The following is a 15,045-nucleotide window of genomic DNA, read 5'->3' on the forward strand; positions in this document are numbered from 1 at the left end:
TTGAGATCGTACAGCATTCCAAGACACTCTGACAAAACGAGAAGTGTTGTAAATTCAGTTTTGTTGTAGGTCCTTTTTTCCCCAGTGTATTCCTCCTGCTAAGCTTAGGGGTACATTTTGTTTGACTTCACTTCTGAATTTGAGGGCAAAAGGTTTTGAAAAGACAAAAGCAAAACAGATTTCCCAAGTCCCAAGGGCATCATCTTCGTAAAAGGAAAACCTCAGCACTTTTCCAGATCTGCAGGGCTGTACTGTGGAGTTGTGTTACATGCAGTCCAATGCTGTTTACAATGCAAACTATTTTCTTAACATAAACAGGTGCATCGCAACACGTGCACACAGCCTATGCATGCTGCAACCTTCTCAAACAGGTGCAAAGTAACCTACGCGCGGTACTTGAATTTTAAAACTTCCAGCAATGCTTTGTTTTTTAGTAATAGTCTCACTATTGTAAAAATCTCTTCGCTTTTCCCTATTCACATGATTTGTAGTAAATAGAGTAGCTAGTTGTTTTGGGGGAAATGACTTTGACGGGAAATGGTTTGATAAAATTGTTTAACGCTACAGAAGAATTTTATCTTGTATTTCCTTCCCCTCCCCCCACCACTCCCAATGCTTCTGGCCTCTGACAAGGAGGGTGGAGGACTTCAGCAGGAGAGACTTATCAAAGGAAACAAAGCTGATTTCAAGCCTGCTCCCAAAGCTTGTTCAAATACAATGGAAAGGCTCCTATTGACTTCAGTGGGCTGTGAATCAGGCCCTTTATGAACTGCTTTGGGTTTTGTGTTTTGTAAGCCCCATTTCACTTGTTCAGGACCTACTTGTGCCTGGTGGGTACCTGAGATTGGACACCACTGGTTCAGATTGCCACTCTGTTGTCTGTAAACCTAGTCCACGGCTTAGATTCAGCCAAAGCTGTCTGGAGCGGCGCATCCCGTAAACATTTTCAACCCCATTTATAGCATGTTGGGTTGGGGGAGACTCGCCCTGGGAAATACTCTAAGAATTTAAGCTCTGATCTAGCCTATATGTCTGGTCATGCCAAGGGAGCCAAAGGGCTTGGAAAAGGGGGCACCGAGTGCCAAAGAAAAGTACTGAGGGATACTATGCAAAGCATTATGAAGCCAGCTATTCGCCGCTTGGCTCATTGTGACGCGCATCTAAGGCCCGACTCACCAAGAGACTCAGGATGTCCTGAAGGTATTTTTGGAGACTGTAGTCCGAGATGCAATCCCTTACATGGAGCGAAAGACTGTAACTGCCATAGATGTGGTCTACGCTCTAAAGCGCCAACGTCGTACTCTGTACAGATTTGGAGGCTAACCCCATGGCAACACAAAGAAAACAATAGCTACTCTGCTGTGTGGTAGGAATGCCCAGGTAGATGGCTGCACCTTTCGTTACTGGGAGAGCTGGTTGGAAAAATTCTAACAAAACAGGTTTTTGTCAAAATTTGCTTATTTGACAAAATACAAATGTTGATTGAAATTGAACCATCTCCACAAAACTTCTTCCAAAACAGGGCAGGTTTCCTGCCAGCTCACCTGGCTGCTCCTCAGCCACTCAGCCTTCCAGGATCTCGGGTCCAGGCTAGTCCCTTAGCCAGACTGTCCCAGAGTGGGGACCCCAGGGCTTCGGAGGTCATGGCTCTGGGATACCCTGCCAGGAGCTGGGGACTGCAGGGCTCGTGGCTCTAGGGCAGTTTGCCAGGCAGACTGCCTGAGGCTGGGAACTGCAGGGCTTCCATTGTTCATAGCTCCAGGACAGCCAGTCTGGCAGGCTGATGGGGAGCTGGAAGCGTTGGGAGTGCTGGGTCCCATGCACCAAGGCTCCTGGCTCAGCCAGGACTTCCTGGCTTCCTTTTACCCACCTGGTGAAATTTCATTTTGAAACGATCAAAATAAAAGGCTTTGATTTTTTCTTTTCAAGATGTGTTTGCTTTTAATTTCTGTTTCGTGGTGAATTTAAAAAAAAAAATGAAAACACATTTCGAAATCTCCAAATCCTCCGTGAAACACAATTGCTCCTCTCTGCCCTGCTCTGCTCACTGGTGACTGCGGTTTTCCTACACTGGCCTGTAAGTGGCCTGATCCTAAAGCTATTGAACTCATGGAATGACTCCACCCCAGGAGGAGGAACTTTCTCTCTGGGAACATCCATCTTCTCACAATCCCCTTTACTGTAAAAATCCCACTGAAAACACTCCCCTCTACCCCTTCTCCCCCCGCACAAGAGATTTGGGTTTAATCTGTCAGCCCCTGTGCAGGATTGCTTCCTCCTGCATTAATCAGTGCTGCAATTATGGCTTTTCAGTGACTATCAGCGAGACACCCCAAGTACCTTGCCTGTACATAGGAGACACTTGGGAGCAAAATATCATCATTGCTAGAGGTTGCACATATGATCACTTATCTCCTAGGGGCCAGGCTGTCAACAGTGCTCAGTGCCCTCACAGCGCCCTCTGTCGTCAACACTTCCAGAGTTCTGGATTGCAGGCACAGAAAAATCTGGTCACTTTGTGTCTAAATGGGAGCAGATCTGTTTGGGAAAACCTGATCCTAAAGACACAGCTGGGATGTTCGAGTCACCTAAGGGCTTGTCTACATACAGTTATTGTTACTGCTTACATTGTATTGGTTTGAAACCAGTATACTTAAAGGAGTACAACCTTCTAGCATGGCTGCAGTTACACTGGTATGAAAGTGTCTGATACTGGTGTGGCTAACAGCTTGTCTACACACAAAAGGTGTACTGCTTTAACTATACCGGTATAGCTAAATCAGTGCAGCCCCCCTAATGTGGATACAGTTATATCAATAAAAAGGTGCTTTGTACTGGTATAATTGTTCCTGCATGGTAAGGGGAATAAGCATCATCTGTATAAGGGCTTCTTTTACATGCCAAGTTACTGCGCAGCAAGCTAGAGTGTGACTGTATAGCACACCAGCTTGCTGTGCAGTAGTGTCCGGTGTGGACGTTGCTATAAAGCAGTGAAGTCCTAGGGTACAGCTGGAAATGCAGTGTGTCAGTCTGCACTCCCGCACGCTTGCTGTGCTGCAGTTTTGTCCACACGGGATGTTACCACATGACAAGATGGTGCATGGTAGCTTCATATCTTGGCTTGCCATGTAACAACTCACTGTGTAGACATGGCCTAAGGCACCTCTTATATCAGTGTAACTGCATCCATACTAGGGGTTGTACTACTTTATTATTTCAGGAGAAAAACACAACCCTATCCAAAATAGCTAGTTGGGTACAAAAACCTGTGTAGACCTGGCCAAAGGGGCTTAGATGCATAAACCCCATTGACGTGGATAAATCACCTGTTCTCTTAAATCACTAAGGGGCTTTTTGAAGATCTGAAGTCTTCATAGTCCCTCTCCAACCATTCAGTCAGTTACTCCTGGGTGAATGAATTAGTGTTTTCAAGGCCCTGGAAAGATTTACTGTGGTTTCCCGTTCTGCAACTTGTGTACAGAATCGTCAGATTTGAGGATAAACTACAACAGGGGGAAATAAACGTGACTGGCTCTTTAACTCATTTGTCAGCCAAGAAAAGGCAGGCAATGAAAATGTTTTCAGGAGAAATAACATTCGTCAGTCTTTAAATTCAGGCTTAGCATGTTCTGGTGCTATTTCGGGTGCTTTAGGGTTTGTAGAGCAATGTTCCAGTATCATGTGATGGTACAGATGGTACTTGCACCGTTACAGCCGTTTTATGTGTTCGATTATAAATTGTTTTGGTCTCCCATCACCATTAGTAAGAGGCGGAAGACTAGTAATCAAGCCCTTTAAAAGGTATGGATTGGGTTGCATTTTGCACTGAAATAGTACACTGGTGTGTGGAGATGAGAGAGAATCAGGTATGCCCCCAAGACAGGTCCCCTTGCCTTTGACTAAAATTTGACTCAAGCATTCACCAAACCCAAATTTATAAATATTAAAAGTAGACTGTTTTTGTATTGTCAAATAATTGCATAAAACTGACAAAACAAACCTATAGAGATCTAAAAAGGGGTGTCACTAACACACATGCTTACTAAGAGCTGTAAGAGGTGGAAACTTTTTTAACACTTTGTGCAAAAAATATAATTTGGTTTCCAGTTCTGGGGATAGCCTTGCTATGTACATTTATATCATTTCAGCTAAATGATCACTTTCATACCAAAACCGTACAAAACTAAGAATGTTGTGTGTTTTCAAAGGGAAATTTATTTTTGTCCTTAATAAATATCTGTCTTGTCGATAAGACTGTGAAGTTGTCAAGGGCTGTCTCTTGCTACGGGTTTGCATGTCACCTAGCAGAAAAGGGCCTCCACTTCAGATGAGGCTTTATACACTGCTAAAATATAGATAAGAATAATAAATTAAAGTGAAGGCCAGAATGAAGGTGATATGTGGCCTATCCTCACATTCTTGTTGTGATCAGAAAAAACCACAAGTAACTGTCACTCTGCTACAATTAAATATGGTTTTATTATATGGTTCACTTATGATTTATTTGTTAACGTATAATATAATACTTATACCTTATGTAGCTAATAGTTACTCTTTCAGTAAAAGCAGAAATGCTTACACATTCCAGTAGTTAAATGATGCAATGTCCAGGTGGATATTTAATGGACCATGACAAATCTGGAATGATATTGCAGACATCATAAATATCTTCACTTGAACAGATAGAACAGAACCTTTGTATGAAAAACTCTTACCAACTTTCTTCATGTGGTGACCATATTTTCATATAAGTTTCAGGTTTTTTTTAGGATTTCCCCACACATATTAACTTGTTTTATAATAATACAAAACCTGAATCCCTCACACCTCAAACAATGGATGTTTTATAAAGCACATGCTTATTTTCATCTCTTTAAGGCTGTGATTGAGCACAATACAGTATTTAAAACTTTAAACGTGTGAGTAATCCCAGTTTGTTCAGTGGAACCCCTGGTGCTGAAAATTGTACATGTGCCAAAGCGCTTTGCTGAATCAAGGTCCAAGTCAGTAAAATCAATCTGAAATATTTGACTTTCACACCTTTTTCCATTTGGCACATCTCATCAAGGTTCCGTGTTAATTACTTTCCAAACCACTGAATAGATCGCTGTATGGTGCATCTGCTTGTAATGCAGGGAAAGAGACATGGGGTGTGGCTGTAACTTAGGTCTGGTCTACCCTGGGTGTGGGGATCAATCTAAGTTATGCAATTTCAGCTACGTGAATAACGTAGCTGAAGTCGACGTACTTAGATCTACTTACTGCTGTGTCTTCACTGTGGTAAGTCGACAGCTTATGCTCCCCCGTCGACTCTGCCTGCGTCTCTCGCTCCAGAGGAGTACCGGAGTCGATGGGAGAGCGCTCGGCGTCGATTTATCGCATCTAGACTAGATGCAATAAATCGATCCCCACTGGATCGATCGCTGCCCATCATGTTGAACTTGAATTAATATGCAAAGTAGATACAATTAACTTAGGTCTAAACAGAGACTGGGAGTTGTTGGGTCATTACACTAATTGAATCTATTTCCTCATGTTAAGTATCCTCACACCTTCTATGGGTCATCTCGATTATCACTTCAAAAGGTTTTTTTTCCTCCTGCTGATGATAGCTCATCTCAATTGATTGGCCTCTTACCGTTGGCATGTCTACTTCCACCTTTTCATGTTCTCTGTATGTATAAATATCTTCTTTCTGTGTGTTCCATTCTATGCATCCGATGAAGTGGGCTGTAGCCCACAAAAGCTTATGTTCAAATAAATTTGTTAGTCTCTAAGGTGCCACAAGTACTCCTGTTCTTTTTTTAAGGTGCAATAGTCTAGAATTTGACACCAATTTCATGGACTGCAATTGGTGGATAACCCTTCCTCTATATGTTCTTCAGTCTTTGTATAAAGCAAGAATGTATTTAAAACTACAGAGATTATAAACTTCTCCTAGTTTTCTATACTTCTCTGCTAGGGCAGTCAAAAAAGCTAGCACAATGTTAGGAACCATTAGGAACAGGATAGATAATAAGACAGCAAATAGCATAGTGCCTCTATATAAATCCATGGTATGCTCACACCTTGAATACTATGTGCAGTTCTGGTATCCTCATTTCAAAAAGGATATATTAGAATTTGACAAGATGCAGAAAAGGGCAACAAAAATGATTAGGGGTAGAGAATAGCTTCCATATGAGGAGAGATGAAAAAGACTGGGACTGTTCATCTTAAAAAAAGAGACGACTAAGCTGGGATATGACCAAGATCCATAAAATCATGACTGGTGTGGAGAAAGTGAATAGGGGAGTGTTATTTACCCCTTCACATAATACAAGAACCAGGGGTCACCAAATGAAATGAATAGGCCGAAGGTTTAAAATGAACATAAGGAAGAACTTCTTCAAACAATGCACAGTCAACCTGTGGAACTTGTTGCCAGGGGAAGTTATGAATGCTAAAAGTATAACTGGGATCAAAAAAGAAATAGATGAGGATATGTTTCTCAATGGCTATTAACCAAGATGGTCAGGGACAAAACCCCATGCTCTGGATGTCCCTAAACCTCCATGCCAGAAGCTGAGACTAGACAACAGGGGATGGATCACTTGATAATTGCCCTGTTCTGTTCATTCCCACAAAACATCAGGCACTGGCCACTGTCGGAAGACAGGATACAGGGTTAGATGGACCATTGGTCTGACACACTATGGCTGTTTTTATGGTCTTACTTTTTTTCTGCTAAATCCTTAATGTGGGTTAATATAACAGTTTGGCTTTCAGCTGTTTTTAACTGCTTTTCCCCCTTTGGTGTTTTGTGATCATTTACTTATACTTGTGTGTTTATTTCTGTATAGTGTCTGATGTCAAAGCACCAGAAATCTCTCTAGGCTTCATTTGATTGATTGGCTACTTTTCTCTACCACAAATGAATGATGTAATCACAGCTGCATCTTTGAGTTATCCTGACTAGAAAATAACTCTGCTAGAGCATTCACAGATCTCCTACATTTGTGTTTTGTCTTCAGAAAGAGACTATACTTAGCTGAAACATCAACAAATACATGAACCCTTGTGTAATATGTATATTTATTACATCCTAAACGCTACATTTAAAGAACACTTGAGTTGCAAACTCAAACACTCAAAAGTTAGGATATGCCAAAATTAAGGTTCACTGTGAAACCTTAATTTGGCCCCCTTGTGTGTATGCATTAGAATAAACTCTTTAATTACATACACCTCTACCCCGATATAATGCGACCCAATATAACACGAATTCGGATATAACACGGTAAAGCAGCGCTTCGGGCGAGCAGGGCTGCACACTCCGGTGGATCAAAGCAAGTTCGATATAACGCGGTTTCACCTATAACGTGGTAAGATTTTTTGGCTCCCGAGGACAGCGTTATATCGGGGTAGAGGTGTACTACTTTTCCATGGGACACCTACCTCCTTGAGTGAATAAGTTATTCATTATTTACTTTTAGCCTCCTCATTCTGTGTGTGGGCTTAGGCCTTATGTAGCGCACACTATTCAAACTCTCCGTGGCATTTATCCCTATAGCATCAGAGTGCTTCAGAAACATTAATGAATTTATCTTCTCAGTACCCCTGTGAGAACAGGTTGTCTTATCTCCATTTTACAGATGCAGAACCGAGGCACGGAGAAATTAAATCCAAAACTATCCCCTAATTTTAGGTGCCCAGTTTGAGACAGCAAGGGGCTAATTTTTATAGCACTTAATATGTTCGAGCATAGCTCCATTCAACTTCAGTTGCAACTACGAGTGCTCTGCACCTCTGCTGATCAGACCCCAGGTGTCTCATGTTGGTCACCCAGAAAAGGAAACACACAATTAGTGATGAGCTGTGAAAAGGCTGGTTTAAGTCACTTGCCCAGAATCACATAAGAACTCTGGGGCAGATACAGGGATAGAATCCAATTCTCCATGGCAGCATTCAACTGATTTAGCCACGACTACCATCCTTTCCTTTTCCTGCCTCGTTCACTACACACCTTCCAACTTCTGCAACAAATGAGGTTGAGGATCCTACAGATAACAGCCTCCTTCACCAGGCAACATTGATTCAAATCCGGATCAGATGCATCGTGTGTTCCGAATGAAGCAGGCTACTCCCATGTTTCTCGTCCCTTTGCATTTGAGCCAGAAATGCCACCTCCTACTCTTCACAGCCCAGGCACCAGCAGGGGGAGCATGACTGGACTGGTGAAACCACCTCCTTGCTCTTGGTTTCCTGTTCCTGGTGCCACTGTAGGTCCTGGCTGCTGGAAGATGCTGTCAATGGGAAAGTCCCGCTTAGTCCCTGCAGTCATGGGCTGGAATGTGGCATCTGCAGGGATAGCACATGCACAGTCTGGTTGGCACGTAGGAGCTGTGAGGGGATGAAGCATGCTCAGTGCAGATGGAACCTTGGGGGAATTTAGCTGCCAAACAAGCCCCTACTGGGCAAGTGAGAAACAGGATTTGTTTGGAGGCCTATAATTGGCCATATTAGGATATTTTTTCCACAGGAATGGCAAAAAGCACATCCTCCTCCCCACCTTCGCTGCCAAACTCCAAGCCTCTTCTCCCAAGTGTGGAAATGCTAAAGATTAGTAAAATGGCGGTCAGATTATTTTTTTAAACCTGGACAAAATAATTATCTTCCCCTAATGTTATACTAGGAAACAGTTCAAACTTTCCCAGAAATTTCAGCCGGAGGCAGACACGCTCAGTCCAAATTGTTAAAGTTTGGCAAACTTTGAAGCAACTGAAAGCAGGATCTTATAATGGGAAGTGTCGGGCAACATTAAGTAATAGACCACACTGCGATATAATAAATGTCAGATTGGTTTAACTTGGACAATATTAACTTTTCCTGCTTTTTCAGGAGGTAATTTTTTTTTCCGTTTGGATTGTGGAATTGCTTTCTTCTTTTATATTGTGTCACCACCATGGTTGAAATTGTCGTTAGCAAACCATATTTAAACACAGTTCAGGTAGGTAAGAATATATGGTGGGCTCTATGACGGGTTGGGTCACAGAAACCCCTTTGGGACTGCCACCTGTTGTGCTGAGACTACCTCTAAGCTCGTTTTCCCTGGAAGCTTGGGACTTCAGTACCCTGCCTGGTTGTGCCAGACACACTAGCCTACTACAAACACAGACCCGGGTCTGAACCATGTCCCCCAAAAGCTGCAGGCTTAACTTAAAACAGATTCAGAAGTGCTCCTGTCTCCAACACCCGGATACCCTGTTCCCAATGGGATCCAAACCCCAAATAAATCCATTTTACTCTGTATAAAGCTCATACAGGATAAACTCATAAATTGTTCACCCTCTATAACACTGATAGAGAGATATGCACAGCTGTTTGCTCCCCCAGGAATTAAGTACTTGCTCTGGGTTAATTAATAAGTAAAAAGTGATTTTATTAAATAAAAAAAGTAGGATTTAAGTGGTACCAAGTAATAACAGAGAGAACAAAGTAAGTTACCAAGCAAAATAAAATAAAACACACACGTCTAAGCCTAATACAGTAGGAAACTAAATGCAGGTAAATCTCACCCTCAGAGATGTTCCAATAAGCTTCTTTTACAGATTAGACTTCCTCCTAGTCTGGGTCCAGCAACCACTCACACCCCCATAGTTACTGTCCTTTGTTCCAGTTTCTTTCAGGCATCTCATTGGGGTGGAGAGGCTCTCTCTTGAGCCAGCTGAAGACAAAATGGAGGGGTTCCCAGGGGCTTATATAGTCTTTCTCTTGTGGGTGGAAACCCCTCTTTCCCCCTGCGTAAAATCCCCTCCACAAGATGGAGTTTTGCAGTCACCTGGGCAGGTCACATGTCTATGAATGATTCTGATTTTTGCAGGCCGACGCCATTGTTACATGTTAGTTTGAAGGTTCCCAGGAAAGCTCAGATGTGGATTGGCATCTCCCAAGGTCCATTGTTAGCTAAGCACTCCCAATTACTTGAATAACCCCTTCACACTATGTTGACCAAATCTGCCTTATTGCTTCCTACAGCAAACACTTTAAACTCAAGCATAGAGCCAGTGCTCATAACTTCAGATATAAAAATGATACATGCATATGAATACATTCAGTAGAACATAACCTTTGCAAAGATATGTTACATGGCATATCTATCATAAAACATATTCCAGTTATGTCATATTTACACTCATAAGCATATTTCTATAAACCATTATGGGATGCAACGTCATAGGCTCACTTAAAAAGATTCTGCTGGTTCTAGTTGTCCATGACAGGCTTGGTCCAGCATCTACTGAAGACAATGGAAAGACTTATTTTGATTAAGGGCATTGGAAACAACCCAACCTATACAGGGAGTAGCAACCCAATAAAATATTTTGGAACACTAAGGCTGGGTCTACACTACCCGCCTGAATTGGCGGGTAGAAATCGACCTCTCAGGGATCGATTTATCGCGTCCCATCGGGACGCGACAATCGATCCCCGAATCGACGCTCTTACTCCACCAGCGGAGGTGGGAGTAAGCGCCGTCGACGGGAAGCCGCAGAGGTCGATTTTGCCGCTGTCCCTACAGCGGGATAAGTCGGCTGCGATACATCGAATTCAGCTACGCTATTCGCGTAGCTGAATTTGCGTATCTTAAATCGACACCCCCCCCGTAGTGTAGATGTAGCCTAAGATTTCTCTAAGCAAGCCCACAATATGACAAATTCCAAACCTACCTATTTACTGGCCTTTGCACCAGTCCAAGGTTCAATTGCAGCTGGAGTATGGCCAATTCCTTAAAGGATTTTGCTGTTTCATTACTCCTCTATAGATGGCTTCCTTCGGTTGTCTTTCAGTTTGCCTCCTCTTTTTCTGGTAGTAACAACCTGGCCCCTTTCTGTGGGATATCTGATGAACAGAGAAGATTTGTATCACTATTATTCAGGTCCCATATACAACTTTCTCATTGAATTCCTGAAGTGTTCAATTGCATTTATTACATAGGATGCTATGGTGAAAAGACATTTTTGTTTGTAACCAGTTCCCCCCTCACAGGTCTGCTCTATGTTCTAATTGTTTATTTAATTTTGATCAGTTGGGGGCAATGAAGTGACTCACTTACTTTAATTTTTTCAATTGGCTCCTGAGAGTCTCATTTTTATTCTGCTTTTCTCCTGTCCAGTTTTCATGTGCTTTCTCACCACTCACCATCAGAATATCTTTTATTACGTTTATAATTTAGGAATTTATTTGTTAAATTATCATTTAGATCTCCTACTCCAGTGGTTCCCAAACTTGTTTCGCCGCTTGTGCAGGGAAAGCCCCAGGCGGGCCAGGCCGGTTTGTTTACCTGCCGCATCCGCAGGTTCGGCCGATCGTGGCTTCCACTGGCCGCAGTTCGCTGCTCCAGGCCAATGGGGGCTTGTGGAAGCGGCGCGGGCTGACGGATGTAGTGGCCGCCGCTTCCAGCAGCTCCCATTGGCCTGGAGCAGCGAACCACGGCCACTGGGAGCCGCGATCAGCCGAACCCTGCGGACGCGGCAGGTAAACAAACCGGCCCGGCCCACCAGGGGCTTTCTCTGTACAAGCAGTGGAACAAATTTGGGAACCACTGTCCTACTCCATCCACCAGCAAAATTCCCATTGAACTCAATGGGATACTTGCAAGCCACCTGCAAAATGGGGCTTTGTGTATGGTAGGGATATAGGCAGATGTGTAATGTTTCTTTATGCAGTAGTTTGAACATTTTTGAATAAATGACTTTTTGATCAAAGTGAACATTTTGGCAAAATTTCAGTTTTGATCATTATTTTTCGGAAAAAAAACTTAAACCAATCTTCATCTGATTTTTCAAACTTTTCATTTAGATACTTTTTAATTCCCTTTCATGTTTCTCCTCCCTTTTCACGTGGGTGGATGGGTGGAGGGACAGGGTCATGGTGAGGGGGAAGTGGAAGGAACCCAAAATGATTTTTTCCCCCTCTATGAAAGGAAAACTTTCATTTAAAATATTTTCAGCCAACAAATATTCATGGAGTATTTTGAACAAAACAATTTTGTTTTTCTAAATGTTTTTTTAGAAAAAAGGAATTCTAATTTCTGACTTCCCCTGGTGGTGGGGAGGGATATGGGTCTGTGATTGATGTTATAGAGATGAGATGAGATAATTAATAGGACTACTAATATAATTACATTGACAACATTCAGCTCTCTCAATGCCCCTTTACAAAATTTGGAAGCTGAATTATGGGTGACTTTCCCCGATGCTCACAATTCTTACAATCTGTAGTGAATCTCATGATATTTGGTGTGTTTCTTAAGGCTTCAGCTCCTTTATAGATGCACAGTTAGGTATCAAGGTAAGGTAACTTGGGCAGGTTCTGTTTTGCACAAAGCACAGCAAGAAAACGAAAGCCCTGGGTTTTGTCTTTCTGGGCTGCATTCTTTCCATAATGTTGTGAGAAGTACCTATATTTTTCCAAAAGTCACTTGAATAATTCCCTTTGTGATTAGAAATGTACTCAGCCCTGGCCTAACTGCTCCCATTGAGACAAGGAGAGTTTCACCATTGACTTTAATAGGAGCAGAGAGTTTAGGCCAATGCTCGACTAGACCACGGGTTCTCAACCTTTTTCTTTCTGAGGCCCCTCCCCCCCCAACATGCTATAAAAACTCCAGGGCCCACCAGTGCCCCCAAAACTGTTTTTCTACATACAAAAGCCAGGGCCGGCGTTGGCGAATAGAAAGCAGGGCAATTGCCTGGAGCCCCATATCACCGGGGCCCCCCCAAAGCTACGTTGCTCAGGCTTCAGCTTCAGCTCCAGGTGGCAGGGTTCAGGATCCCGGGCTTCAGCCCTGCACAGCGGCACTTCAGCTTTCTGTCCTCGGCCCCAGCGAGTCTAACATTGGCCCTGCTTGGCGGACCCCCTGAAACCTGCTCGTGGGCCCCCAGGGGGACCCTGGACCCCTGGCTGAGAACTGCTTGACTAGACTGTCGCCTCAGCTATTAGATTGAATGTTTCTGAAAAGAGGGCAGAACAGAGTATAGTCTCTGCTTTACAAATGGGGAACTGAGATATGTGTATAAAAATATCAGTGGTTTGAGCATTGGCCTGCTAAACCCAGGGTTGTGAGTTCAACCTTTGAGGGAGCCACTTAGGGATATGGGGCAAAAATTGGTTGGATGATTTAATTGGGGATTGATCCTGCTTTGAGCAGGGGGTTGGACTAGATGATCTCCTGAGGTCCCTGCCAACCCTGATTCTATGAAATGAAGTAGGAAATGAAGATTGGCAGAACCAGGAATCTCTTGAGTCCTCTGCAGTCTAGGTGCAAGCACCCTCCGCTTCTCCAGGTGACTTTAATGGGAGCTGAGGCTGTTTAGAAGCTCTCTGAGGCATGTCCACCCATTGGGAACATGGCGTTCTTCAAAGGGTTAGCTTTCCGAAGGGTTTGATGAAACGTGAAGCAGTAAAAACTCCATTCCAAGCATTTTGGCAGTAGCCTTATTTAAAAACTTCTTGGGTGCTTTGACCGCATCGATTGTTTCCCAAGCCAAAGTGAGCCATCAGGACAACAGATGATGTTTACTTCTGGTGACATAATATTCAAGTCAAATAATATTTAATTGCACTTTCTTTCATCTCCTGACAATTTGAAAGTGCCTTTGTATGACAAAAAGCTGTTGGATAACATTTTGTGACTTTGTCTTGCTTTGTGTGTGGTGAACATTTGTCTTGTCTTTGGCCAAGGCAGACCACATCCCAAAAGGACTTTGTCAGGTCAGACTAGAAGTCATTTCTTACCAGCAGAAATAGATCGTGTCTCAAATTGAGGCTTAAAAATAAAATGTTGTTTGCTTTGGTGTGAGTTTAGGGCCTGACTGGGCCTAGCTGGGTTTGAATTTGTTGTTAACTTGAAGCCTTCAGTCTGGCATCTTTATTGTCCAAAGAAAGGTACAGCACGGTAAGCTTCCCCATCATTGTCCTGCTGGTGTGCTTCATCTCTGGCCCCATGGGACCACCTTTGAGGAGAGAGGGTGGTTTATTCAATCCGTCCGTACTGACCGAGATGATAAAGAATCTTGTGTTTTTGAAGGACACAATCATGTTATGCGAGCAGGGTCCACAAAGGGCAGCTACACGGCAACACTTTAGTGCATACTGCAACTCACACCCTAGTCGTCCGCACCATAGGGCCTTCTGCTAACACTGTCAACATGGATACAAGTTACTGAAATGGTGGATTTTGACATCTGAACATGTATCCCCTGGACTCTTGACTGGGATCGTCCTGGCTTCTCTAAACCGATTAACAGCCATCCAAGCCCAGTTTCATTCACTACTAACCCGAGATAGGTTTGGGGCAGTGAATTAACTCTCTGTGTACGCTGTGAACTTTAACGTTATGAACTAACAATGCTGCTGCCTGGGTCTTCAATAACATTTAAATGGAATTTGCGTTTAATTCCTGAGAATGTTTCTATTCCTATGAAGTGTTTTTATTTAAAAAGAATCAAACCCAAAATTTTGGGCCTACTTACAGTTTTAACTGGGACACTGCTAAATGTTAACAGGGAGAGAGGAACATACCATTAAGTGAGCAGTCTTGTGTACTTTTTAAGATCTTTCCTACGGTGATTACTGCTGCCCAATAAAATATTACCTACCACTAACACAGATTGGGGTTGTGCTAGTGGCTAGGATTTTTTTTGGTACATTGTTTTTCCTCATAAGCACAGCCATTATTTATACAACTGAGATCGGGGGTCCCCATTGTGCGAGGTGTTGTAACACACAAAGGGCTTGCCTACACGGCCTTGCAGTGCGGACTGCTAGGGTGTGAGTTGCAGTGCGCACTAAAGTGTTGCCCTATATCTGGCCTGTGTGGACCCTGCTCGCGTAACATGATTGAGTCCCTCGAAAACACAAGATTCTTTATCATCTCAGTCAGTACGCACATACCTGTGGAACCCAGAGCAGAGACTCGGGTCTGGGCAAAAACAGCGCTCCAAACAAAACGTGCATTCCAGCCAGCAATTACCACTTCTGTGGAACACCGTGCGGGGTGGT

General features: G+C 43.2%; 1 pseudogene; it reads left to right on the forward strand.

Annotated features, from left to right (window-relative positions):
- Positions 1 to 1,025: 1,025 nt before the first annotated feature.
- Positions 1,026 to 1,323, forward strand: LOC117880326 (annotated as a pseudogene).
- The last annotated feature ends 13,722 nt before the right edge of the window (positions 1,324 to 15,045 follow it).

The sequence above is a fragment of the Trachemys scripta genome, chromosome 7 (genome assembly GCF_013100865.1).
Source record: "Trachemys scripta elegans isolate TJP31775 chromosome 7, CAS_Tse_1.0, whole genome shotgun sequence".
In the NCBI taxonomy this organism is placed as follows: domain Eukaryota; kingdom Metazoa; phylum Chordata; order Testudines; family Emydidae; genus Trachemys; species Trachemys scripta.